Genomic DNA, 26,125 nt, shown 5'->3' with positions numbered 1-26,125 from the left:
ACTCTTTTCAGAAACAAACTTCCAGGACATGGCCTTCACCATATGACCCAGAGTAGTTGCTGCCTATTTCAAGACCAAACATTTTGATGTTTTGGGCAAGGGGGACTGACACGTGAAAGTCTGATTCTTGCTCAGTAAGGCTGTTCCTATGCTTCAAACCTTCCATTTGGTTCTCCCCAGCTTGCTAATATTATCCCAGTCCCGTCTCTGTTGGTGACAAAGTATTCAGCACTGTGAAATGTATGTACTACTAACTGGTAATGAGCTAAGTGGTCTCAAGTTTCTCCACCCGTAGTAACTTCCACTTATGGTTTTCTGCATTTGGGTGAGCAGCGTGTCAACTGCTATAGAGGAGAATGTCACTTTGCACTAAGGCAAATGTGCTGGGGAGAATCCAGTTGGGGTTTACATTTGGTATATCCACAGATGTCTCCTCAGGTTTTCCATTCCATAAACACTTGCGGCCAGGCTGAAAATGTGATTGAAGCTGGGGTCAGTGGATAAACACATATACGCTCTATCGCTTGGATCAGAGTATGACCAGGACAAAAAATATACCAGGAAATCTTTTACAGCAAAACTCAGATGCAGGAAGACAGTCATGTCTTTGGAACATGATTTGGAATGACACAGACAACAGACCCACAGGGACTGAGAATCTTCTGCAGGAAGATCTCCATTATCACAATGTCCTCCAGTGCCATGGATCAGCCAACTTGCTCCACCAGAGAGCTGACTTCCCTTATGCTGATGTAATTGTGAATCCTAATACTTGGGAGCTGGCCTGGAGGCCGATACCAGAAAAGCATGCCTGGATGTAGCAGCACGTGATCGGTCTGACCAGCAAATGATCCCAAAAGGCAAAAATCAATGATAGTTTTGAGGGAGTCTGTCAAGAACCAGCTGGAGCAAGCTGTGATGTGTTTTAGACTCCCAGGCTAATCTCATGCTGACCAGCTAAAGTTTGAGATGCCAGAGGGAGCCCGTCTCTGGGACACTCAGTGGCTCTGAGTGCTGGCCAGACAGCATACAGCATGGTGGGTAAGCAGTACAAGGCCAGCACTTCTAAATTACAAGGCAGAGAGAAGCACTGCCAGTGTTGAGTTTCTAGGAAAATGGTAGGTATCTGAGGAAAGTACAAAGTCAGCTTTAGGTCACCTCTGCAAAGGGAAAAGAAGACAGCAGACAGCTTTATTTTTGACAGCAGGTGATCCTGAAGATGTTTTTAATTATTTCCTACCCACTCAGACATTGTTACCTATGGAACTGTTACAGGTGTTCGAAACTCCCCTTGAAACGAGCGGTATGTTTTTAAACTGATAGTGTAAAGAAAAGGTGGAGACCTAACATGGTCTGTGATTGATCTAAGGTTTCTGAGTCAATCTTGCGATTTCAGAGCTGGCAAAACAGCAGGCTGTGATCTGTAATGAAACCAAAACCAAACCATCAAAACTGAAACCCCACAAAACCCCCAACCTTAAATGTCCAACACATCGAGTGTGGGAGACAAAGGAGCACTACTGTGGAGCTGATTAACCCTTGGCAACAAAACAAAATCTTCTTACTTATAAGGCAGCTGACTTGCTCATATTGAAGCTTAGGGCAAGTGTTAATACTCCCATAATATTGACTTATAGGGAATGTGAAATATCTTAGGGAGAAAGTCTGGAGGCAGAAAAGAAGAAAGCAAGTCACAAACTCAGAGACCATAAAAACAGATCATGGAGCTGCCTGAAGCACAGAAAAATCCCAAGGCATCATAATAGCCAGTGACTGAAAAGAAATACCCCAGAGCTGAAATGATTTTCCTGTCTTGTAAGAGCATTTAGGCTTCAGCAGCCATGATAGTAGGAAGCATTTTGATGCATTCCATGGGGTCATTTTTTGTTCTACCCTTTCCTTTCTCATTCACATATGTGAGGGAGAACTTTCTAGTGAGCCTGTTTTCTTTTGCCCTTGTGCCAGAAGCAAAACCCTATATCCTGCATGGTGAAATGCAACGGGATGGAGACAGATACCTTGCTAGAGGGACGGATGGGCATCACTTGTCCTGGTTGCATCCCTTTGAATTCCCAGTGACTGTAGGAGTTGCCTGGGTTGATGCTGCTCTGCAGCGGTGCCAGCCATTGTTCTGAATGTGATGGTGATTGCCTGACACTGTCACTGCCCAAGAGTGAACGTAAATGATGTCACCAGAGAATTGCATTAGGTTCATTTTCTCAGAGGTGTTCTTTTTAAGAGTGATGGAGGAGATGCTGGATGGGCTGACCTGAAACCAAGCACTGCACTAGGTAGGTCCTGGTTGGCCTGCTGTGAACAGGAGCATGGGCTGTCAGAGGTGCTGCTAAGGGCACAGAGGCATTTTCAAAAGTACTGTCAGTTAAAATCAGAGCAGCATGCAAAAGCAAACATACATCACGATTTATAGCTCCCATCTTAGCCAAGACTGTCTTTAGCAGGTGACATCCACACCAAGGACAAGAACTACAGTGCTTACTGCTCTGTTCCTGTGTATATATTGGATTATTGTCAGAAAGAAATTAAACAGAAACAGTCCAGGACATTTGTATTTCTCCCCTCCCAGATTGGTATCTCAGCAACTAGGCTGACCAAAGTGTCTTCTCTCTGCCCTTCTTTTTCATTCTGTTGTGGCTGTATTCCTGATTGTGCAATGGCTCAGTGCCGTTAGAGGGTGTGGAGAGCTTTCCAGCCTGGGGTGTGCAAAGGGTTAGTGGTGGGATCCCAGTCCAAGGATGCTGAAGATAGTGGTTTCAGAACTCTCAAGTCCTAAAGCACCTCTTCAGCCCAACTATTAATATCTGTTCTTGAGGGAAGCCCAGGGTCAGTCTAGGGGAGCAGCTAAGTTAAGCACCTAAATTAAGTGAACTGGAAATTATTAGCAATCTGAACACAGGTTCTGTGAAAGAAACTTCTATCTGAGGCTGAGAATAGGAGGTTTTCCTGGTGTTTTAATTCATTGAGGCATCTCTCTGAAGAGATGAAGGCTGCATAAGTGCAGCATGACTGGTGGCCAAAGAGTGTGGAAAGTGAAGTGTGAGCCTTTACATGTGCAGTGGGAGTACGACCATTAGCTATTTGTGGGATTTACTGGGATACCTAGAAAGGAAACAGTTTCTAATACAACGCAGGAATGGAGCTGAAGCTGTTTAGAAAAAAGAACAAAACCCTGCTTGTTGCTGTTCTTTCTAAGAAAAGTCTGTTGTTTAAGGACAGTTATTGTAAACATATGACAGAGGAAACAGCATTCGGAAAGCAGCTGTGTGCTCAAAATACCATTGCTTAAAAATGTAATGATTTCATATACTGTTTTGGATCATTTGACAGAGGCATAAAGTTAGATTTGCTGGGTCCTTAAATCGCTCTGCATGTATAATTAAGCACCCAAATATATTTTAAGGATTCGCTCTTTTGAATTCAGGCCAAGATCTTAAACACAAGGCAGATTTGGAATAACATGCATTGACTTCATAGGACATGTAGGACACTGGATTAATCATGAAGTAAGACGCCTATGCTGAGGGACTTTGAGCTTTTGAATCTTATTCAGATTTGTTGTAACACTCTGACATTCACGAGCCCAAGAATGCAACAAGAAAGTGGGACATGAAATGAAACTCATCCAGCATCTTTTCCAATGCGGTACATTTCTCCCAGCAGACCAGAGTGTGTCTAATAAGACAACACAAGGCCAAGAGACCCACCAGGGGACTACAAAACCGTTAATTCCCTATCACTTGTGGGAAAGTGCTGGAAGCAACTAAAGGATTTGTTAAGCAAAAGACCTGGCAAAGTCAATTGATTTGGGAGATTTCAGAGAAAGCTGTTCTTGCCAAGCTGCCAACGTAAGAAGGGGTTATTAAGTCCAGGAAATTTCTAAGTGTCTTGTTGGCACCATGTAAAACAAAATAGGTGCTGCCATATAAGAAAAGCTGAAGAACTAAGTGAGGTGTTCTGGGTTTAGGAGAATAGTATTTGATCTTTCAGCAGGAATTCAGTCAGTCACCTCCTTTCTCTATGTTGAAACTCCACAGTGCCCAGTACATACAAGGGGCCGACAAATACAACTATTGTAATAAATACTCTTTAAAAATACTAGAGTAAAGCACCTATTTCAAGGGCAAAACCCTTGCAAAGATGGAACTGTCTCTAAATAGGAGAGAAGCTCAGTCAGCAAGCACACAACTCAGTGTTTATCCATTTTGTTTGTTCCTGATCCTTGCACCAGCTGAAGACTCAAACCCATAAGAGTGGACGCGCTCTCTGCAGCCCTCCAGATTAGAAGCTATCCTCAAGCACGCCAGGATTTCAGGAGGAATGAGGATACATCTCTGAATAAGGTAGAATTGTTTCTAAATCTGTTAAAAATTGAACGTGAAGAAAGTGTTACAGCAAGAGTTTCTGCAGAGTCATCAATCAATGTAAGAAAAATCTGCTGTAGATGGCCTCTATTCCCCTATAATGAGGTCAAGAGACCCAGGTTAGGTGTTTGGAGGGAAAGAGCTGCTCCACAGCATCTTGCCAGCTTGGGAACTTTTCAGTGGAAGTGTCGAGACACAGGGACTAAGTAAAGCTTAACTGCTGTGCTTCGTGAAGCTCTCAGGCAGCCGAGGAAAGAAAGTCTGTGTGATAAGGATGAGAAGCACAGTGAATGTTTTTGACTAGTGTAAGCTATGTTTATACTCAAGCTCCTAGCAGAGCTGTGCTTCAGTGGTGGTCACCCTTTCCCACTGTGAGGGGAACAGAGGATGAAGCCCATACAGTGGGATCACGCAAGGCTTGGCAGCTTTGTGAAGTAATGCCTGGGGAGAAGTGGCCAGGCTCAGCAATGACCAGAACCTGGGGTGCAGTGACACCCCATGCCTATCACTGTAAGAGAGCCTGCTGGCTGAGGAGAACAACTGGCTGGGTTCAGAGATGAAAGGAGCAATGCACAGGGGATCCATGGCTCATGCCGTTGCCACATCAGCTTGCATGCTGGGGATGCAGTCAATGTCTGATGTCATAGAATCATAGAATAGTTAGGGTTGGAAAGGACCTTAAGATCATCAAGTTCCAACCCGCCTGCCATGGGCAGGGACACCTCGCTCTAAACCATCTCACCTAAGGCCTCATCCAACCTGACCTTGAACACCGCCAGGGATGGAACATTCACAACCTCCCTGGACAACCTATTCCAGTGCCTCACCACCCTAACAGGAAAGAATTTCCTCCTTATATCCAATCTAAACTTCCCCTGTTTAAGTTTTAACCCATTACCCCTTGTCCTATCACTACAGTCCCTAATGAAGAGTCCCTCCCCAGCATCCCTATATGCCCCCTTCAGATACTGGAAGGCAAGTGTGCACACAGGAGACCAGAGCATTGCACAGTGCTCATGAAGGACTGCCAGGCTGCCCAAGCTGAGCATGCAGAGCTTAGGAGCAGATGAGCAGCTCATGGAATATCAATGCTCGCCAGTGAACCGTGGGGCAGCAGCCACAAAACAGCAGGAGCAGCCACTCAGAAAAACCATAGCAAGGAACCCAGACATGCGGGGATTTCTTTCTCTACAGTGAACTGGCCAAGACCCAAAGACCTGAAGGGGCAGTGTCAGCTCTATATTGCCATGCTGCTGGTTATAAAAGACCATTTAGGGAAATGAACTTTTCTGTTGTATGATTCTCCCCTCCCCATTCCAATTTTAAAAGGAAATGAAGTAACAGCTTTTTATTTTTTTATGTTGTTTTAAGAAGTGACTACATAATAAAATGGCAGGTTCCAAGGGAAAAAAAAGCAGAAGATTTCTGACATGCTTGTTCTTTGTCACAAGAATATGAAAATAGTTTAAATGTGGTTGATTGCTTCTTCAGGATTCTTTGTATTTTGCTTTGTTCAAACAGAACAAAGACGCAGTGACTGGACTACCGAAGAAACAAGTTTTGCATCTCTCCATGGCAGAGAAGAAAGAAACTGAACTGAGTTTGAGCTCCCTTTGATGAAAAAGTATCTAATATTCTGATCTGTGGGATTTGTGGTTCTGACAAAAGCTAGGCCAGTACTACAGAAACTCCTGAAATAAACCAAATAATTTACATCCTCCCTCAGGGGCATGTATGAAACCCTTACATACATCTCAGTGGCAGTAAAACTTGGGCATTTCTCTTCAAGCTAAGGTGGCACAATTACAGCTGCTGTTGGTGGACTTCTGGCAAGCTGTAGGGACTTGTGATGCTGCATGTGGGAGATGGAAGAGAGGAGACAAGGTACCTTCATGCTGAAGGTGGTCTGCTGTGTGCGGGGCAGCTGAAGGTCCCTGGTAGCTTCTAGCTACCAGCCTGGATGCAGGTAGGGCATAGGGCATATAATCTCAATGAAGTTAGTCTATGCAAGAACCCTGTTTGCTTGTCCCTCCTTTTACCTGAAGGATTGGTCAAGGCTGGCCACTCTCACAGCCTGAAGAAATGCCTCTCCCTGTCCCTGAGGAGTGTGTCCTGCCCGTTTTCCTCACAGACATATTTCTCTTTCAGCCAGTTTAGTGAGCTGCATCAGTTCACCAAGGGCAGATTGAGTCAGAGCTGGCTTGAAGAAAGCAGCCAGACACAGGTCCATGTGCAAGCAGGAGAAGGAGGAGGAGAGGGGTGGGGAGAAGGACTGCCCTTCAGCCATGCCAAAGAAAAGGAAAGGTCAACTCATCCTCTCTTGGCAAACCTCACCCAAAGCATTGGGTAACCAGTGATTCAGCTCAGATTGTTGCTGAGGCTACCCCAGACTGGGGTGGGGGACCCTCACCTTCTCCCACTTCTCCTGTTGACAGAAGCTGCCTTCCCTGGAGCATATTCTGCTGCCTGTGTGTTAGGCCAGGTCAGCAGAGAAACAACCCTGAAATACCATGTCCCAGGAAGCTAGACCAGTTTGCTTCATGTACCTACAGGTGCCCCATGCCCACCTTGACCAAGAATACCCAAAATGTCTGTGCACTGGCACCTGTCCCTGACTGCAGCTTACTTCTCTGAGGAAATCCACGTAGGTTTCCTCAAGGAACAAAAATATCACAACTATTCAAATTTCTGGGAACAAAGGTTTTGCATGTACTAAAAAAGATGTAGCCAATTATGGCTTACTTAGAGGGTTGGGAGGAGGATTTGGCAGGGATAGCATCTCACAAAACTTATGTTGGAAGCAACCCCTCCTCTCTCTGCTGCCTGTTATCTTGGCACTGTCCAGATCACGACTCATGGCTGTATCCCAAGTTTCTCCTAGATGCACTTATTGAATCTCCTCCCCTTATTTTCCCCAGTGTGTTTGGAAGACAAAGCTACACAGTGGGGGTTAGTGAAAGAGTTTCATTTTCCACCCCGTGCGCTAGTTCCCAGGGGAAGACATTAAAACCCACCCTTTATTAGTTGCTGCCTTTCAGTTTTGATGGCCTAGCCTAGATACCACACTTTCTAGAGCTGTAACCAATTCTGGCCAGGCCTCTTGGCAAATGCATCAGTGCAGTGTTTCTTTGGAAGATTTTTTCCTTTGCCATTTTTCAGGAGCTGCAGACATACTTCCAAACCTGTTGACAGAGTGGTGTGTTTATTTTGCATGAAGCGTGTTTATGTGATTATACTGAATTAATATACACCTAAAAAACAAAGGTGGAATAAGATCAGCACATTTTAAGGTGGAGTATCTGGTCTCTGTTTCAGGGAGAAGGTATTCCCTGGGGATCTGTAAGGGTCTAGCATGCTCTGTAAAGTACATTCTAAGTATTTAAATGGTATCTGTATCTTGGATAAAGGAATCTATTTTAAGACAGGAGGGTATTACGTTCTCTCTGCACATCAATGCTTCGTGGCTCCTGAAGAGAAACTCATCAATCTGTGGTGACAATTATATGGGAAACCTCTCTGGAAGCAGATTCTAGGAAGAGGGTATATGGATTAGTGATTTGAGAGGCAGCAAAGCATAGGGCAAGCAGTTAAGCTGGATCCTTGAAGATCGTGAATTATTTACATATCAGTGAACTGGATCACAGAGAGCAAATCCAGGACTTATATTGCTTAACAAAGACTACCTGATATATCCTACCAGTGCATGTTTGACACTGAGCAAGGGAAGACTATGACCGAAGACTCCCTATGCAGCTGACTCAGTGCAGAGCCTTTGTGGAGAAAACAGACATATAGCCAAGCAATGCTGCTAGGAAAAGACAGCTTGTCAAAGTGCACTGAATTTTCACCTTCTTAAGACCATTATTTCTAGCTGTTCCTGTCAAAAAAAGAATAATAAATATATATATATATGTATAATTCAGATCTATATAATCTATTCTTGAAAGGTAATGCAACCTCCTAAGTAATGCCTGGTAATTTGCTATCAGATTGGTCAAGGGCGGTCAAATTATTTAATTACACATAACAGTTATTCTGTAAAGACTTAGGAAAACACAGATAAACATAGCTAATCCCTCTTTATTTATTCCCTGCAAACAAAAGCATAAGGGTTTCTGGAGAGGAAAAAGAAGCTGTCCAATTAGCATAATTAGAGATGGGTGTCACTCAAGTCTTCACCACAGGCCACAGACATCCTGGGTACTTTGATTATGCAGTTAAGTCACGACCAGATACAACTTTTTTCAAGGAGGGTGTCAAGGGCCGATTTTATTGCCTGCTCTTGTAATGTTACCTTGCTGCCACTGGATGGCATCTTCTGCAGGCTCCTGGAGGGCCATCAAAGTGGCGTCGGGGTCTTAAGGAGCTCGTTGCATTCCCGGGTGGGTCAGAGGCCAGGAGCTGTGCGCCTGAGCAGCACGTTACCACGTTTCCATGTGCGCGGAGGTCGTATTTTTAAGACACATTAATGGGAATTTAAAAGGAAGGATTAACATGACAACTCTGACAACCTCATACTCTCACATTTAGAAGATGAAGGAAGGTGCCCAGTGTCCTCCCATTGCTTCTGGCCTCCTCAGCTGCCTGACTGGGTGGCTGATTAGATGGAGGAAGGGGAGTCAACCAGTTCCCACAGTCCCATAAAGCTCTAGGTGTGCCTGCTGAAATTATCTCCAGTGAGTGAACATCTGTATACGGAGGCTGCCTTGAAAATGGCTTTGCAGTTCCATATCCACAATAGATGGATGGTGAACAGCCACTACTTCCTTGCTCCATTGTCACAGCAGTTTCTCTTTACTTGAGTATAAAATATGATTGCAATCAGGAGAGACAAAGCTTCAGATGACTTGGCACTTTTCTTCCTTTGGTGATTACATTGCTCCAGGTGATGACTTTCCTTTTAGAGAAAGTCATCACAACACCAATTTGCTGGAGATAGGATCTGTGCTATTCACATCAAAACAAGAGGATTTTTCACTGAACTGATTAACATTAAAAGACTATACCACTGTAATGTGACACAAAACTGCCTGCACTTCATCCCACAGCCTTCTCCTGTCTGCATTTTGACCTTGGCAGCCTCACCTTTCCACCTGGGAGAGAATCCATGATCCTTGAAGTTACAAGAGGCGACCCACGCTTCGCATTATGCTTTCACCATGGAAGAATGTCTTATGAGTGGTGGGTGGTGATCTTTGATGCCATTTACCATCCAAATGCTGAAAGGATCTTCAGGTTGAAGGAAGGCTTGTAGAGTGCCAAAGAAAGCCTTATCTGTGCAGCAGGTGAGGGAAGGCTCCCAGCTCTCAGTTCTCTTCCTACTGAGGTATGGACGGGTGCTGATGGACATAGGTAACTCCTCCTTCAAGGACACACTCTTAAGCACCCTTTAAAGACTGCAGAAACCAGAAAAGACACAGAACAATGAGTGTTCTGGGTACTAAATGTAAGAAAAACATTACGATAACAATGGCAAAAAAACCCCAAGGAAATTCAAAGCAGCCCCTCTGGAGAAAAAAATAAAAAATAAAGAATCAAAAGAGAGACTGTAATAAATTCTGACCAAAAGATTAAAAAAAAAATCCATCCCTAACACACATGCACACAAAAGATGAAGAAAAAGGCAGCCTGATTCTATTAACCAAGTATTAACACCCCTGGCTAAAGAAAGCCTGCAAAAGGAAGGATTAACATTTTCAATAAAGGGAACCAGATATTGCAGTGCTAATCACCAGCACTCTCCACTGACAGGAGAATGGAAAATAATGTTCTTAATAGTGTGAAACAGAACAGGAGGTTCACAGGCAAAGAATCAGGGGTTGCTGCTGGCAAATGACAAATAACCTGATTAGAAAAAGGCATCAAAAATTAGGGGAAATCTCTGCAAGAAATAGTAACTATGCAAATTGTCCCAGCATCCATGTGTCTGTCTGAGCTGCAGCTGTACCAGAGGGGGTCGTGACAGGGCTTTAGTGCTAACCTATGTCCTGCATCACGACTTTCTAGTCATTGTTTTTGGAAAAACAGACCCCTAAATGTCCGAAGTATTGCATGATCTTAAGGAGTCTGAGAAAAGCATTCATTTACTGAGTAGCTCTGGGCCATAGTGCCTTGTCTTCTTGTGCTGTCTGTCATTACAGTAGGAACATGCCTGTTACTTGAGGTGCACGTGGAAAGACAGAAATTTATGTTGTGTGACTTAGTGTAACAAGTCACAGTCTCTTTACAACTGAGTCTGCCTGAATTAACTATTCATCGTTGACCTCTAGAAGCCAAGCAGAACTGGGCCATGCACATCCATAAGAGCAGCCTGCCAGGTGTTACAGGCAACGAAATACTGGACAGGGATCTTTACTAGGCAGAAAGAATGAGGGGGGTGTGAAGAGAGGCTGAAGGTTTTAGGCTTCTTTTGCTTGCCACCCGTTAGCTTTGCATTTGTCTGTCATAGCCAGCGGCACAGAGCAGTCACTTTGGATATCTGGAGCTATGCGTGCATGCACCCTTTGTGTTGCTTGAATGATACAGAGGTTATGTGGCAGTACCTATGCATTAAGTTCATTGTCATACCTAATGTGATCAAATCTGTTTCCTCTTCCTAAAGTCTCTTCATAGAACTGTAGTCCTTACACATCCAATGATGAGAAAGCTCAGGTTCGGATAAATTGCATCATTTCTTGCTGTCACAGAAGTGGAGCAATAGGTTATTTTTTTAACCTGTTTCATTAGATTATAAGGTGCTGGGGACAGGGATTTGCTCTTTTATGAAACACTCCAGTACAACTGGGGCCTTTGGGTGCTACCATTGTATGACATGATTGAATATAACCAAGAATCCTCTTGCTCCCTGCCCTAAAGCTCTTGCAGAACCCATTAACATTCACATTGTATGCAGGTACCATTTTGCTCATTCCCTTTTGGAAAGCAATGCAGATATACACAGTATTAGCTTCCCACACACTTACAGGCTTGAAAAGAAAAACTGTTCCCTCTTGAGACTTCCAGGGCATTTAAGCAGGCAGAATTTAATTACTGACAGTGTATTAGGTTGTTCTCTGATCTTCTTGGAACAAGAATGAAGCAGTAGCGGGACCAGGAGTGCAGACAGCCCACATGTTTACTCAGAGGGCTCCTTCCCAAGTTTGCTGAATCATGAACAACTCCGATGCAGGGAATTCTCTCCCTGGTGCTTGTTTCACTGTGTGCTGTCTCAGGGTACAGAGCTCTGGTTTACAATGTGTTTTGATTTGGCTGGGGTTGAAAGGTACTCAGGTTTCAATATTTTTTACCCCATTAACCCATAAGGTTACAAGGAGCCCAGTCTATCCACAAAACCTCATCCCTGATCCAGTCAAAGATGCTAGTCTGAGGTTTCTCTGAAGCTTCCTTAGGGGCCCTTCAGTTCACGAGAACACTGTTACCAAGAGATTAAATGAATTAAAAATTGATGACTGTTCTGTACTGAGTGTCTTGCAGTCCAGGATATTTAAACAGATAGGAGGGAGGGTGGAGGAAGATTTTTTGCCAGAGTAATTTTTCCTGTTTTTAAATAAGAGTTTTATGGGGCAGGGAGGAGGACAGGGAAGGGTGGAGCAGGGGGAGTGTCTGCTGCTTCTGGGTAAAGAAAGTCTCCTTATAAATGCAATATTGGGAAAGAATTGAGTGCTCTGAGGGAAGCACTTCGCCTAAACAGAAGGTGCCCAGAGAGACATCAAAGGATTTTGCAGTCTAATGTCATTTGAATCCAAAGCCTATCCTGGCAGGGCTCGGCACTGGTGGGTGCTACCAAGAGAGCATCCCTGTGTCAGTTCCCTGCAGCTTCTGTGAGTGGTGGGGAACACAGCCCAGTGCCATGACAGTAGCTTGCCGTGACTACCTCCCAGAAGGGCAGAGTAAAAGGCAGAGTGAGCAAAAAGGCTCAAGAGCTAAAGAGCAGTTTGCCCAAATCTACTGAGCTTTAGATCTAGCTGAGATTTACTCCCCGTTGACCCAAGGCTCTTGACTAGGTTTTTTAATGTTCTTTTATACTAATTGCTGTGGTAGTCCCTGGGATGGGAGTAAGTGCATCTTGTGGCAGACGTTTTAAGCCTTTGATTTCACCAATGCTGCTGCTGGAAGAAGGTGGGGAAGTCTCTGGCCCTGCATCTCTGTCCATTTGCTTGGTGCACTGCAGGTCCAGGTCTGCTCCATGTTTGAGGCTGTTATGGCTCACACAATACCATGTTCTCAGTTCAGCTCTTTAAACCAAGGGCAAAATTTTAACAAATGGTGGTGACTATGGTTCATTTGTCTTTTGGTCCCCAGCTGGAGACAATTTTAAAAGAGCTGTTTTTTACAGTGTCTGCTCTGAACTTGTTGGGCACCATTAAAGATATCATGAGCTGAGTACTCCAAAGCAGCTCTCTTTTCTAAGACTAGTGCTTGAACTCTATCTGAATCCCTAACTTCACCTCAGAAGATGGTGCACTGTGCAGAAGGTAAAATGTGCGATGTTCACACATGAGAAAAATGTAATCCTACTGGATTAAGTCTGTTAGCAAAGAGGGGTGTAAACTGGTTTATACATGCAGTCTTTGTGCACTCATCCCTCATGGTGCCATTCCAGCTTGGAGTGTTCCCTGACTTGGCCTCCTCCCCATCCTTACCTGCATAAAGGCTCTGTGTCAGTGTCAGTAGTAACAGAGGACCGACAGTGGAGCAGAAGAGAACATTTTGTCTGCTGCAAATATCCATGATTCATATTGCATTGGTTATGAATATGGGATTGGCATTCAAGTTTGGAACTACAGATCCTGAGTAAACTTCATAGCTCCACTGAGAAAACTGCTACAGGTTCTCCATGTACGTTTGAGGGAGTGCGAGAGGACAGGAAAAAGAGGAGAGCACTGAAGAGTAGAGTGTTTACTGTGTTTTGAATTTAAGTTCAGACAAACAACAAAACTCGTGACATCTACTCTTGATTGAGAGATGAATAAATACCTCAGTAGTTCCTCAGGATAAAACAAAAATCTTCCTTGCATAATCCAATATATTGGCTAATTCATTAAAATTAATGGCCTCAGTGACCACCCAAGTTGCATTTTCCTTGTTTCTTTAGAAACTGTTAATTTCCTCAGAATTTAGAACACATTGCATGCCCAAAAGTAGCTCCTATACCTGCACATAAGTTAATATTAATATGGTATTAAAAATGTTGTCATTCAAATATCAAAATGTAATTGACTCAATATTAAAGAACAACAGTTGTGAATTTATTTTTCATTCTAGTTTTCCTCCATGAAATGAACCTGTTTTCTTTGGAGAAGAACGAGGAAGGAAAGCCTCAAATACATGGATATAATTGCCTTCATTAAAAGCTGGCTGAACAGACTTTATCCTGTGGGGTCTACTCTCTGTCTCTGAGGTAAGTTCCCATGTATTTTTAATGGGAAACTTATTACCAATCAAACCTGTATTCTTGCACTGGTACATGAAAGTGGATGTTCTGTATTTTTTCATCATGCTGGGTCTCCTGGGAAGAGCAGCTCATTATGGCATCAACTGTCCCTGCCCTTTGCAAAAAACCCCACCAAGGTCATATCAAGAGGTGATGGATAAAGGCGAGCTTTAACCCTTGACCTTGACTTTTCTGGTGCTGAGTGTTAATAAATCTACATTTAGGGGTAGAGATTTCCTCCCAGCTGCTCTTTGTTTGGGACAGGGGGTGACGTGCTGATGCACAACAGGTTGCATTTCCTAGGGCAGTGCTTGGGAAGAGTGGCCTTTCCCCTACCCCCACCCCAGAGCCCTGCACCCATTGCAGGAGGATAGCTATGAATAGGACTTAGGCATCTGCTGGGGCTCAAGTCACATGATGGGCTGAGATGTTCTGGGTATACAGGGTCTCCTGTTTTCACAAGGGAGGACTTCCTTGGTACCACAGGAAACAACAGGGTTTGCTGTTCTCTCTGCTGGTTCCTATGGGTGAGGCCAAAACAACTTTTACTTGTGTCATTGTCTTCAGAGTGTTGTTTGAGGTGACCTTCAAGAGTCTAAAACTTTTTTGAGAGGTCCCCTTCTTGTCGCACCCACGGGGAATACACATGGCTGAGTACCAGGTGGAAACAAGTCCTTTGAAAGCCTTCAGAAACCATGGGGATGTACTTCAGGAACAGCTTTCAGTTGTCCCCATGCCCAGCAGCCTCTTAGCTTGTGAGCAGAAAGCCCTTCCCAAAGTTGTTCAGTGCCATTTCTGTATGTGTTCAGGAAGGAACAACCTAGTGAAGGAGAGGACTCTCCTCTTGTCTTTCTACCTCTGTTTGTCTGCTTTGTTTTCTTCAAATGCTCAGTCTTTCATTTTTTTTCCATTCTCATTCCATTTACCTCAGCTGTCTTTAGAGAACAACAGCAGGCTCACTCCATCCTCTGCATCCTCTGTAACTGTTTTCTGTAATGCTGCTGGCTCTTATGTTTCCCAGTGGTGAAAAAGGCCATTTGGGGCACACCTCAACATATATTAGAGAATGAGCAAATTAATGTCGTGGGCTGGTGCAGCATGCTTCCAAACACTTCTGGGTTTTTTTCTTCTGATGAAAAGTATTGCCCTAAAACTTCCAGTGCATGAAAGCTGCCTGTGATAAGTGAGCTGGAAAAGTAGCTCCTGTATAGAACTACTCTCAATGGCTCTGGGCATTTCAGTGCTGTCATCTTCTAGGGAAGTTAGATTGCTTTGTTCCCTGTGTCCAATTAGCTCTATAATCAACTTAGCAGAATGTGGAGCAGGAGCATGCTGACATTGGGTAGAGTCATTTTGTCAGAGGATATGCTCAGATAGATCTCAATTTGGGGCAAGGACCCATGAGGGGATCTCAGAACAGAGGGCAGGGATTGATCAAACTTGGAGCCTTTACAGAACTGAGAGTGGAGGCTTTCTGGACGCTGGATAAGAAATCCCAGGAATGACAGAAATACCAAGACCAGAAATTAATTGTACTAACACTTGTTTTTTATTAATTTTATAGAAACGTTCAAGCTTGCTGTCAAAACCAGCAGGAGGCAGTAGCACTGAAAGGTGAGATTTAGGAGTGCCAGGGTTAGGAGGTAGGTGCAGTTGGCTCCAGTATTGTGCCCTCTTGTGCAGCAAGGCTTTTTCCTATGACTGCAATTTGCTTAAACTGATTTATTGCCAGAAACACATTTCTGATTCTACATAGGATAAATAGGTGGAATGAAAACCTTACCCCTTCTAAATCTCACAGTTTGTGCCATTACGTTTGAGGAAGAATTCACAGCCCTGCAGCTAATCGGCCAGCACTTCAGAAAAGAGAAACCTTTCTTGACAGCTCCTTTGCAGTTGGCACCGGTTTCTTGCATGATCAGCCAAGGTGACAACTGATGTCAGAGCAATTCAATGTGATGCAACCTTTTCTCATCCAGGGCAGGCTCTCTGAGACATCACTGGCTTCATCCTCTTCTGTCTTTGCATAGATATTTCTGACAAATGCCCGTTTGCTCCTTAGATGAGTTCTCTCAAGCCCTGACGTGTAGTGCAGAGATCCAAATGAGTACCTCAGCAATTCATCAACCAGAGAAGCAAGAAACCAATAAGGAAATGAGAAAAAATGACTGTCTAATAGCAAATGAGATAAAGCTACACCACCAGGTCTTGAGGCACGGTTAGTCCAGCTAGGCACTCTGATGGTTGTGTAGTATTATCAGCAAAGGCTTATCCAAGTAAGAAGTCTTACACTTTTGGCCAAGCAGTAATTTTTTATCTTGTGTTCTGCTCCTTTATGATCTCTTCCCTTGAGTTCTGGTTGGTTTGCAAGGAATATATGTTTTCTTTATGCCCCTTCACATCTGTTTCGTGTTTTCCCTTCTCTTCATTTCTGACTGTTGTGGGTGCTCAAATTTTGGTGTGCTGGGTCCCATGACATTGCTGGCCTACTACTGTATGGTATGTCAGGCTTCTTTGGGGTCAGGGAATCCATATCATGGCATATTCTCCAGTATCTCTTCTGCTGTGATGGGACATGGAAATTAAAACTTGTGGCTCTGCAACTGCACACACAAGTGATATCAGCTTAGGAGCAGGAGGTGGTTCAGAGTTTCATGCCCAAAGGGTAAGATCTGATGGATTTCTCTGCATTCAGGAACCTCCTGTCATCCCCAGGTTCATCCTGGCTTACAGAGTTCTCCTGGTGAGTGACAAGTGGTGTGAACCTGCTGCAGCAACAGAAGGCAGGGGACTAGTTATTTTGAATGCCCTAGGGGCACCCATTGTCCAGATTATTCCTTTGCCTTCAGCTCATATCACTGTTCCGAAGCCGATGTGTGTCCTCACATGGATACAGGAAGGGGAAAATAAACAGGTTTGCTTGTCTCTCCCAGCCGTGCTGAAGCCAAACAAACTTTGCATCTTTTGCAGACAAAATTCAGTATTTTTTTCCTGCCAAGCAGACACTTTTACAGAGAAAGGCATGGTGATAACGTGGAGCAGGAGCAGTCGCTGTCTCCCAGGTCAGGAAAAGGTCAATGACATTAGATGAATACTGCTGGTGCTTCTGTTACAACAAGGCCTAAGCAGTTCAAAGCCAGGCTGCATCATCTGTGGCTGAAAATCATTTGCAGCACTGCTTCCCAAGCAGCAGATTGGCTTCCCATTACACAGGCTAATGAGAAAGTGGTCTCTGTAATAATGTTGCAGCAGAACCCCATTCTCAGCACACTTGCAGATATTTTGAGAATGAAAGAGAGAGAGAAAAAGAGAGATAGAGAAAGAAACAAAGAAAGATAAATATATTCTCACAACTTGTTCTTTTCTATCCTCAGCCTCAAAATACTGAACCTGAAAATCAAAGAGAAAATGGCATCAAGAGAAGCTTATGCTTCTCCTGATGGAAGCAGGAGGTGCTTGTGTTTGCGCCATTACCTAACCGCTATTCCACTGAAGCTCTCAGCAGGGCAGACCTGAAGGCTCCCAATTGCAATGTATTGCATGTCCCTGGCACCTTACGCAGTGGCAGGTTATACAGTGGCATTTTATGATTTCCTGATTAAATATATAAATTTTTGAGACTAATCTTTTTTGCAACACCTACACCCCACCTTTCCCTGGGCAGTCTTCCACCCAGCTGTCAATAATAGGGTGAAGTGCCCTCTGATCCCTACAATCTCATAGAATTGAGAATCATAGAACAGTTTGGGTTGGAAGGGACTTTCAACGGTCATCTAATGCACCTCCCTGCAATGAGCAGGGATGTGTTCGACCAGATCAGGTTGCCCAGAACCATGCTCAGACTGGCCTTGAATGTCTCCAGGGGTGGTGCACCCACCACCTCTCTAGGCAGCCTATGCCAGAGTGTTATACCACTCTCATTGTAAAGAATTTCTTCCTCATGTCTAGCCTGAATCTCATTCCAGTTTGGAGCAAAGAGTCAGGACCTGGGTCAGGACAAAAATGAAAAGATACTGACAACAAAGATGAGTTCACCACAGAGCCTCCTGGTTAAGATACAGTGAAGGAAGACACGGGACCTTTTGAATGCAACAGCACGGGGGCTCTAACTGGGCTGGTGTGTCAACAACAGTGCTAAGCTGTTACTGTACAAACTCTTCTTGTCCATGCAGTATATCTCTTCTCGCATTTGGGTAGCTGAGGGGTCAATACAGTGCTCTCTGCTCTTTAACCCTCTCTTTCTTCCAATGCAGATCCAGGGAGGAACAGCAGCAGCCTGTGTTATATACTAGCATGATGCTGACAGGTCAAAAAGCACCATGATCATAAAACACTTCTTTCCAGGCCAAGGCCAAGGTTCACAAAGATCAATTTTCCTGCCTTGCATGCTTCCAGGAGCCTTCATTAATTGCACTCCATTTCTCATGAACCATTGCATTAACTCTGGCTTTCTAAAGATCCCCACTAGAAACACTGCAGACATAAAAACAGCAGAGCATAATACAGGCTTGGAACACAAGTATTAGTTGTCTAATTTATTTGTTGCCCACTATTGTGTATTGTACATTATGTTACAGAGGTCATGAAAGTAAGAATTTCCTTACTGCCTCCCTCTCAGTCGAGACAAAAGGATCAGGAGAGGAGACGAAAGGAAGACAACTGCCTTTGCCCTAAGGAGAGGTGGGTATTAGAGCCTCACCAAATGAAGGGTGGGATGAGCAATGGGAAAAAGGGACAGCAAGCAGGAAACAGATTTGAGAAACACTTGAGAGAAGGAGGCATGCTGTGATGGGGAGCAGGCTTAATGCCAAATCTTAGTGGGATTTGTTTGACTCAGGAAGCCACTAAACAAGGGCTGGAGAAATAGGACTACCTTTCCAGGACACAGTAGATAAAGGAAAGGTTGTTTACTAGTCTTATTAATCTATTTCACCCACTTGACCTGAATTTTACCCATTGATATTATTTTCCTGTCTTTGAGTTTTTATTTGTATGTTTTATTAAGACCTGATTTGAGAATCTGAGATACTCTGGTGTCTTCTGTGTGGTGGATTCAGCTGGAAGAGAGAGGTGATCAGAAGGTGTGCCTCAAGTTTCTGGTCTTTTTTGGCCACACACAACCTGGAAAGTGGGTTGTGTTTCTCTAGAGGAGGTGTTTGCTACTATCAAGCATCACTTGAATGAAAAGAATATGCACAGGCACTCTGTCCTACATATGTTCACAGGGCTCCAGGGCTATTTGTAGACTTAGCTCCCCAGTCCTCTGAATATCCTTCTGGACCACCTCTGCAGGGCAGCCTGAATGTCTTACCTGGGCATCTTTACTATGGTGCTGCAGCTCAATGACTCTCTGGTTTCTGGCCAGATCTCACCCTGGTGAGGAGCCAACAGCTTTCCAGCCGACCCTGAAGGGAGCTTTGCTTCTGTGCACCAGTTTTACTGCAACCATGAAACAAGTCACAGATTCTGAGCCCAGAAAGCTAAACTAGAACATTCTTTATGCTTAATCCTCACCAGAAGTCACAGTACATCCAGTACATCCTGTGATAAATTACAGACTTCGAATGGAAGAATGAAAGTGTCAACAACCAAAAAGGTATATTCTTATCACTGTGCACTTGCCCTTTTCAGCATATGCCCAATTTTGACAACCAATCTCATATTTCTTCCAGAAACCAGCTTTACCCTAAGTTATTGCATGGGTCAGACTCTGTTCTCCGAAGGAAGTGATTACTGTTGAAGGGTTATTAAAGTTGGAGGGTTATTAAAGAAGGAATTGTGGAGAATTTCTCTGAAATTTTTCTGGGCATTGGTAAAAAGTTTGCCTTACTTGGCTGTAAGTGCTGTTTCAGAAACAGGCCAGTATTAGGCTGGCTGCAGTCACCTCCCCCTTTTGCCACAGATACTTGTATTGCAGCATTATGAGAACTGAGAAGGGGGGCTGGGGGAGAACGGAAGGGACAGGGAGGAAACAAGTCAGATATTCAAAGAGAGACTACAATCAAGTGAGTGATATTGGTGACCCATCTGGTCATCCAATATTAGGGTGATTTGGGATATAGAAGACATTAATACACAGGAATTCTACACATTAATACACATGCTGCATCTAATTCTGATAAGAGAAGGATATTTTCCCCTTTCTATTAGACTGCAAAAAGACATAGTCAGACTGTGAGTGCTGTGCCTGACTTCTCACAGGATTTTGTAAGGCTGGATTAACCAGCACACGTATGAAATTGGGGCCTAGAATTTGGGAAGCATCCCTTCAACTAATCTGAGCTACTGTGTCACTTAACCTCAAATCTAGAAGAGGCACTGCAACCTCTAATAACGCTTCAGGATGGACAGTCAGGACAAGTAACAGGGAGGAACATCACTTTGGTTTAAGCTGATAAAATGCTAAACATGAATAATATGAAGGGATGGTTGAAGGGAAGAAAGATAGTAACTTTCATGGCATGACAGCATTTATGAGTTAATCCATTTTATGTGGTCTTGTTGGCATTTAGAGTTCCCCTGCCTTTCCCATAGCATAAAAATGGGGAGGCATAACTCATCAGAGATAGAAAATATTTCAGCCCCTTTTTTTTACCAGGTCTGTGTCATTGCCATTAAATAAAAACAGTCCTTAACAGGCATTTTCAAGTGAAAACTATTGAGTCGAAGAGAGGGAGCTGAGACCTCTGTGGCTTGCCTTCTGGTGCTTCCTCTCTTTCAACAGTGCAGATGTTACTTTCCAGACGGGTTTAAGAGAGAAACCCTACTGTTTGAGGATGTTGAGAAGATTAAGGGATTAAACAGAAAGGGCTCCATTGCAAGAATTTCTCTTCCAGCTGGTGCTCAGTTGCGGTACAAAGTTTTCTGAGGTAGAGAGATTCAAATATGTTGTGCATGCAGATATATTTGGCTCCTCTGACTGATCTAGTGTTAATACAGTGTCATGTTTTTCCTTTGGAGAAAATTAGGGTACGATAACACCACACGCTGTCAGTCTCAAAAGGAAATCAGTAGGGACAGTTGGAGTCCTGAAATTATTTTTTTCTGGCTTTTAGTTCAGACTCATGGCCCTCCTCCCCATGTAATTTTAACTTTTTTCCTTTAGTTTTATCACAAGTGGCGCGATTACAAATCTGTGGCTGGATAGAGTAGGTGGACTGTGAATTTTCTCTCCCTTTTGCTGGGTTAAGCCCTGCCTTTCAAGTTATTTTACACATAGACGTTCAGCTGCCTCTGATCTTCATGCGCTTTCTCTTGGTTTCTTTATAATACAAAAGTGAATGGCTCAAGCAATTCGAAACCCATTGAAGTCAGTGGTCCGTAGAGATTAGGATGTGTCTTTCTTACTATGTATTTTTAGGGGCAGAGAGTATGGCTCAGAAGACTGGCTGTATTGGGGAGGAAGAACTATATCTGGTCTTTCCTCTTCAGGTGTTAAAAGACTAATAAAGGATCATTTTGTTAATGGTTTGAATTGGAAAAAAAAAGGGGGGGGGGACACACGACACTCAAAATAAAGAAACACGTACTATTTTTAATGCACTGAGCAGCTACCCTGTGCAGTTAAGAAGGGCAGAAGAACAAACATAAACTGGACTGACCATGGAATTACATGGGAAAATGTGCAGTTCACTGCCTGCTTTTTGATACAGCATTTTCTATTCCTCTGGTCTGCTCCTACATTCCTTTCTTTTGTACTTTGCTCTGCACTATTTCCACCATGTTTCTTCTTTTGATTTATCTTTTGCTCTTCCTTCCACTTTCTTTCTACAGCGAGTGATCAAGGAGGCCTGATAAGGACATTGCCCTGTTCCCTGGCCTCTGTTTAAACATGGTTAATGCTGTGGACACACCATTAACCTAATCAACCTTAACTCCCTTCTTCCTCCATCAGACTCACATTCGCCCTATGGTTGTTTTACCTCATAAACCTGATTTTCTGGGATAGGAACCTTCAGAATTGCAAAGTTTGTCTGCAAATGAGACAAAATGAGTTCTCATCCTTTCTAAGTGCCTCGAAGAGGGATTGTTAAGGGCTGCTGCAGTTTCTGCTCAATTACTTATATGATTACAGGGGCAGTAGTCAGGAAAAGGAGAAAAGGAGGACAAATATCACATATTCTCTGTACAAGTCACTCCTCTATTATAGTCATTTACCCTTTATTTCATAAGCGGAAAAAAATCACCAGCACAGTCATTCCTTTCTGTTTTCCTGGTAACCACAACAAAGCCTTTATAGATCCAAGATGCATGTGTTCATGTAACTTGAACTGGGCATGATTAAACCAAGAAAGGGAAGGAAATTCATAGTTCTCCCACTGCACCTTTTACAGCTAATGTTTTGGGGGGTTTTGGTTGGTCGGTTTGGGGTTTTTAATGAAAATAGCCAGAGCTGCAGTGCCATTAATACTTTTATGTTTGCTGATATATCCATGCCACTGTGGACAGCAGGAGTGCGAGTTCTTCAGGGACCCATAGATGTGCTCTTCTTGAACCCCACCCATTACAGCTGTCAAGTACTAAATGAACTGGTTCCTCATGTTAGTTTAGTGCTGGCTTCTGACCTGTGTTTTGAAGGATGCTTTATCAGCCTCCTTACCAGCACTCTGACTGCCTGGTCCTGCTCCTATGCTTCTGCGTGTGCAGCCCCGGGGCTGCGGCCACCCCATGGCCAGCTGGAGGGTCCCAGCTGGTGTGCTGCAGTTGTGCAGAGCATCACAGCTGCTGTGGGGCTGGTGCGCCATGCCACCGGCCCCAGAGCACAAGGCTTGTCACTCAGGGAGGATTGACATGAGCCATTAGTTGTGACGGACGCACACTTGACTAGTTCTGATAGTGGTATTTTCTTTCAGGCTGTGACATTATTTGAACAGATCACCTTTGTTTAGCACCCGCCGCACTCTCATTTGTCAAACAGTTCTCTTGGAATAATGTGACTGTACAAAGTTCCCAAAGATGTTTAGGTTTGAAGCAAGTTCTCTGCTTTTCAGTCTTCCAGGTGCCACCATTAAAAGCCCAAACACCTTTGTGGAAATAAAAATAGGAAAAAGTTACTTCCCTGCTTGCAAAGGGAAAATCAATGGGATTTTCCTTACTGCTTTTAACTGCTGCTGGCATGTACAGATCTGACTGTTCCCAACCTTTTATGCCAGGTCTTTTGGATAAATGATGCTCCTGGAGGGGACATACTGATCTGTGGTAGAGAGGATTACCCGGGCAGACCCCTGCGTAGGGCATGTTCTTGGTCTTCAAAAAATTGTCCACATTTTTCTTATTCTGCATCCTTGAAGGGCTGAGCACAGCCCAAGAAAACTTCAGAGCCAGGGCAAGGAAGTCTGAGCCCTGTAGAAGTGCAGTCTTATACACAGTAGGGCTCAGTACTCATCCGTGCGTGTATATTCAGTGCTGAAATACAGATACAAGCCAGTGGTGCTACTGTAAGCTGGAAGCAGTGGAACAGCAGAGAGCTGCCTGTCAGTGAGTACAATAAATATTCTGTGGTGTCACAGTTCAGGAAGAAAAAAACCCGAACAACCCTTTTAGGAGCAGAAAAACGCATTAACATATTGTTGCTGTACAGCTTGCTTATCAGCATTCACAAACTCACAGCAGTTATGTGGATGTACAGAATGGAAACCAGACAAAAGTATCGTAGTACTTTTTCATGCCCAGGCAGGTAATTATCCTCTCACTTTTTGGAAAATAATGCTTTTTAACATGTCAGAGAGCTGAAAATGAAATGCATTCAAGACTGAAGGGGACAGATTCCTGGGTGGATTAGAAATGTTTGTGTGATTTTTTTTTCACCCTTTAACTCCCTCTCCACCCGTCTCCCCAAATACCTCCTGTCCATTTCAAATCCAGAAGGATTTCTTTTTTCCTGCTGGTTGCTGGAGCACTGCTAGGGGCCACCTAGATCAGCTCAGATCACGACTGTCACCAGCAATAAATTAGATCAGCTGTGGCTTTGTTTAGGTGAGTATAGAGATGATTTGTGGCTTTGCTGGTAACTACCAGATGTCTCTGTGCTGTGCTGGGGGTGAGTTCCCCACAGAGGTGGGCTCGCTTCTTATACGTATGGAAAACAGTACATTCTTGTGGGGTTTGCCATGCCTGCTCAGTATGGCTCAGTACAATGTTAACAGTACGTATGTACACACCAGCAAAGAACCCATCAATCAAGATACCTCACTATAGTGTAAAGCTATAGGACACTAAGGATATTTGTATTTGTGGTTCCACATTGTGCCTGAGAGCAGTACTCACTAGAATTATCAAAAGAGATGACTAGTGTCTAGTGAATTTTGATCCTGTCCAGAAGCTGTAACAAACCAGTTTGCTGAGCCAGCACCACCTCATGAGTATGCACCAAGGCCCATTGTAATTTCTGTCAAAATTAGAGAAGGAGCCAAACTGTTGTTACAGGAAAATAAGCTGAAATGTGTGCTGAAATGTGCTGCATGTGCAAGGAGAAACCGAGCTTTGTTTATTGTGCTCAGCAGGTTCAGGTAGTGATGAAGTGGGATCACTCTGGCATTTCAGAATTGCTGCGTGTGTCAGCCCTCAAAATGTCAGAGCCCCAAGGAAGTGATGGACTGGTTCCTTAGCAGGTGCAAACCCCCAGAGCTGCCCTGGGTACACTGATTTGCACCATGTGGAGATGCTGGCACAGAGTTAGGCCACAAAGGAAATAATTTTTATTGGAACTAAGCTTATTAACTTTTAAATGAAAACTCTGTGTTTGTAATACTTACATATTTGCTTATTTTTGCTTTTAAAAGGACACATTTATGTAGAGAAAGGTTGGACTTTGGTATGTCCCTTTGCACAAAACAGCACAAGCCCCTACATGGCTGTGTGTGATTATTACATTAACACATCTCTATGGTTACACCACAGAAACCTTTAAGTGTGAATGCATTTTTTTCCCCTAAGTACCAAGATGTTCCTGATGGAAAAAAAAATGACCCCTTCTTGGCTCCTGAGATAGAGTAAGGGATGTGATTAATGCTGACTGTATTCCACTGTTTTTCCCTGAAGACTAGCTATTAATATTTTCAAGTGATGTATGTCCTTTCAACTAACCACAAATGGGTGGTCAGCAAGGTATCTAAGACCACATTTTGTCTTAAGAAGTCACTTTCACTGTATCATCATCCCACATTGGGCCTTTGACTTAATACCCAGGGACTGTCTCTTCCAAGAATTCATTAATGGACACCTCATCCTATCTTACTTTTTCCCAGTTCTCTGCCATTTAAAGCAGATCCAACAGCCTGCTTTGAAATGGAGCGTATTTCCAGATTTAGTAGATTACCTGGTTAACTCACAGTGGCAAGCTACTGAAAAGCCTTACACATCAGTTGCTATATGCTCTTTGATGTACAGCCTCGCAAAGTCTGTTTGATTTGGCTTTATTTTTGGTTCCGTTAGTTGTCCATTAGGCTGGCCTAACAAATTAGCTGACACTTTCAGAAGGATCCACCTCTCATTTCTTTGAAGTGAGCATATTAAAAGAGAGGAAAGGTATCTGAGGTCCAAAGCTGTGCTTTATTACACAAATGTGCACAACTAAATAAAATAAACAAACAAAAACCAACAAACCTGAAACAAACCACAACAGGAACAAAAGTACAGCAGAACAAACCAGGATGCAGATGGTTGAGACTCTAAATAAAAGGCTTGAAAGTGAAGGTGCTTGCTAGAAAGGTGCTCGTTCTTCTCTCCTGTCCACCTATTTTTCAGTTGCTTCTCAAGATCTATGAATTCCTTATGGTCCTCTGCAGATTCCTAGGAAAATCTCCTTTCTTCTATAACTCTGATTTAGACTTCGATTCTTGCTACAGATAGACCTCATTATCCCCCCAGACAGTTTATCTGCACTGTGGCACTGCATATTCTGAGCCCAGGGTCTCTGCTGTGCTGCATTGTTGCTGGGAAGGAGCAGTGCCTCCCTTTTCTTGCTTCTCCAGGGGTTTCACCTCACCTGAGAGCTCCCTTCATGCTGCTGTCCACTGTCACAGACTCCTTAGCAAACGATCTTGCTCTTAATCTGGGAACCATCCTGCTCAATACTGTAGAATCATGCAACATGCTCTTTTGGTAAGAAGAGCTTTATCTGTCAATAAAAGCATTGGGTTTATCACAATTTACCTTTGGTCTCTCCCCACTAACTTTCATTGTAACAACTTCAATTTCTTTTTAAATTAGATTGCAAGCTGCACAGGAGTAGGGAAACCTGCAGCTGAGTGACACCTTGCACAGGCAAGGAGCTGCTCTGCCAGACATCCTGGAGATGTCCTCACAAGAGATG

At 43.7% G+C, this 26,125-nt stretch overlaps 1 long non-coding RNA gene across 1 annotated transcript in view; it reads right to left on the bottom strand.

Moving 5' to 3' along the window:
• Nucleotides 1-8,439: 8,439 nt before the first annotated feature.
• The window catches only part of LOC133221098 (uncharacterized), an 83,894-nt gene continuing 66,208 nt past the window's right edge, over nt 8,440-26,125 (bottom strand). The window contains exon 2 of the long non-coding RNA XR_009727890.1: nt 8,440-9,775. This is a non-coding gene — a long non-coding RNA (uncharacterized LOC133221098). The remainder of the gene's footprint in view (nt 9,776-26,125) is intronic.

This window comes from Neopsephotus bourkii, unplaced genomic scaffold (genome assembly GCF_033783945.1).
Source record: "Neopsephotus bourkii isolate Nb327-2 ecotype Australia unplaced genomic scaffold, CSIRO-AGI_Nbou_v1 NB_1511, whole genome shotgun sequence".
Classification (NCBI taxonomy): domain Eukaryota; kingdom Metazoa; phylum Chordata; class Aves; order Psittaciformes; family Psittacidae; genus Neopsephotus; species Neopsephotus bourkii.
Note: the sequence above shows the minus strand (reverse complement) of the source record. Positions and strands in the feature narration are given on the sequence as shown.